The following is a 2,722-nucleotide window of genomic DNA, read 5'->3' as shown; positions in this document are numbered from 1 at the left end:
TCCTCCACCTCCAGAGTCTCAGAAAGACTGCAAAAAGGAAAACAGGGGCATAAGTGGAAACCCTAGGCCACTTTCCCTACCGTCTTCAGCCAGGAGTCCCCTCCACCCAGGGAAGAAAGGACAGTATATTTATCATATAAATTGAACTGAAGAAACTGTACAATGGGAGGCGTGAGCCACACAGATTTGAGAGGAGGAGATAAGGTCAAGTTTAAACACAAGGATTAAACCACAATCTACATATTGAATGGTGGGACCCCAGTCCCCAGAGAGTGAGCAACCGAATTTGCAATCTACAGGCAGGGATCTGGAAGATTCATTTGTGGAGAAAAGGAGCATCCCGGACAAAGGGACTCCAATGACTGATGTGTGCTGGTTCCCCCAATGAGGAGCTGACTTGATGTTCAGATACCTTGTGGTAAGCTCGGTCATTCAACGCGCCCCGCTCCCACACAGAGACTGCAGTCAGTGTTTTGTGCCTCACCCCTAAATGTGAATACACAGCCAGGGTTTTCATTACCTGGGAGGAAGGACTCCAGAAAGAGTGAGAAAGCCTGGTTTGCCAGGGACCGAGGGGTTTCACAGGACATGGGACAGTCAGTACTACTATGGTTTGAGTTTGTCCCCACCAAAACTCATGTCGATTCTGATCCCCAATGTGGCAGCGTTGGGAGGTGTGCCTGGTGGGAGGTGTTTGGGTCATGGGGCAGATCCCTCATGAATGACTTGGTGCGCTCCAGCTCTCTCATGAGACTGGATTTAGTTCTTGTGGGAATGTTCCTGAAGGAGTGGGTTGTTGTAAAGCCAGGATGCCCCTCAGGTTTTGTCCTCCCACATGGCCACTCAGCATTGAGCTTTTCCACCATGCTATGACATAGCACAAAAAGCCCCGACCAGAACCTGAGCAGATGCTGGCACCATGCTTTCTGAACTTCCCAGCCTGCAGAACTGTGAGCCGAATAAACCTCTTTTCTTCATAAATTCCCCAGCCTCAGGTATTCTTCTATAGCAGCACTTAATGGTCTAAGACAAGTACTAAAACAGGAAAAATCTCTGGCAAAGCAGAACGAGCTAGTCATCCATTCTAGCGTGTGCAAACCACACCCATTTGCATGGCTTTGCTTAATAATTTGCAAGTCTGGCCTATACTCATAGCTCACAGGCTGGGGACACAGCCATCTGCTATAATTTATATGATCTTGTGACAACATCTGCCAAAAATCATATTAAATGGTTTGTGACTTTTGTTGATCCTCTTCCAGCCTTTGACATGATATGTAAGGAAAAATATGAACTAGCCTGCTTGTAATTTCCAGTTGGGTAAAACAAAGATGTGTCCTGGATCCTTTTATTTTTAACTTGAAACCACATTGAAATAGCCGGTAAGCTTGCTTTCCTAATGAAATGCTCAATTGTTAGGCATACTGCAGACCACAGGCCAGCATCAGCTCCAAAGGGCCAGTGTCTGTGGCCTGCAGGTTGTTGTGTATGGTAGGGTCCTGCCACCCTGCTCTGCACTGGGGCACAGAAGGCCAGGCATTGTCTCGATGCAAATTACCCGATGTGCGTATCATGGGCTAGGAGTAGTTTAAATGCACAATGAATACTGCTATCTCATGACCTCCAGAAACAAGGGCCACCAAATCTGGATCTGTAATAATCATTTTAATAGAAATCCTCCAACTTTAGGGAGATTTATAGGAAATAATAATAAACAATGAATCATCTTATTTAGTTACTTTTGGTGTACATTTCACAGCCAGCTTAACAGGGTTTATTGCTCAAAATTAGATGTGTGGCAGGTGTGCGTGTGTGTGTGTCTGTGTGTGTGTGCACGTGCATGGGTGTATGTGTAATCAAACAGGGTATGTGGTTACATGTCTGCTTTACAATATTTCTGGCCTAATTTTTGTTACATTGCACATTATGATGTGGAATTGTGGGAACCAGTTACCCATTCATTGCACTGTTAGGGAACTTCAAATTTCCTCCTGAAGAGAATCTTGTCTCTGCATGCAGGGACTCCCTTGACACACTTTGGAGGAAACGTGGGTTGACTTTCTCTTCAGGAACATTTTCTTTCTTCTCCCTTTTCCTTCCTTCCTTCCTCCCTCCCTCCCTCCTTCCCTCCCTTCCTCCCTCCCTTCCTTCCTTCCTTCCTCCCTCCCTCTCTCCCTCCCTCCCTTCCTTCCTTCCTTCCTTCCTTCCTTTTCTTCCTCCCTCCCTCCTTCTCTCTCTTTCTTGCTTTCCTTCTTTCTTTCTTTTTTCACCAGATATTTATTTCTTCACTTCTTGCATTTGAAGGACTCTTTGATGACGTCCTTGGCCTGAGACTCCTCACCGTAGTCCTTAACCACTACACAACTGCAATCAACCACTTTACCAGGTCTCCCTCTCTGTCACTTTTACAGAGGCCTTCCCATTCCCCTAGTTTCTTGTTGTCACCCTTAATTAGGTTGGTTTGGTGCTCAGCACAAAGGGCCTCCACCAACTCGACATACATAGGCTCATCACGGTTGGATGTGAACACACAAAGGTGGGCTTGGCACTTGTCTAAGGCTTTCTCACCTTCTCGAATTCCACATGCAAGGCCATGGTGGATGAGGGTGGTCTTCAGCACCTCTTGCGAAGCAGTATTAACGTCCATTACACCTCCAGCAGCAATGCCTTCCTTGGCCATGGTGGTGGGTTACAGGTGAAGCCCAATCTTGAATGCACCCGA

At 46.5% G+C, this 2,722-nt stretch overlaps 1 pseudogene; it reads right to left on the bottom strand.

The window, feature by feature from the left end:
* Positions 1-2,285: 2,285 nt before the first annotated feature.
* On the bottom strand, positions 2,286-2,722 carry LOC108318233 (annotated as a pseudogene).

The sequence above is a fragment of the Cebus imitator genome, unplaced genomic scaffold (assembly GCF_001604975.1).
Source record: "Cebus imitator isolate Cc_AM_T3 unplaced genomic scaffold, Cebus_imitator-1.0 Scaffold11, whole genome shotgun sequence".
Taxonomy (NCBI): domain Eukaryota; kingdom Metazoa; phylum Chordata; class Mammalia; order Primates; family Cebidae; genus Cebus; species Cebus imitator.
Note: the sequence above shows the minus strand (reverse complement) of the source record. Positions and strands in the feature narration are given on the sequence as shown.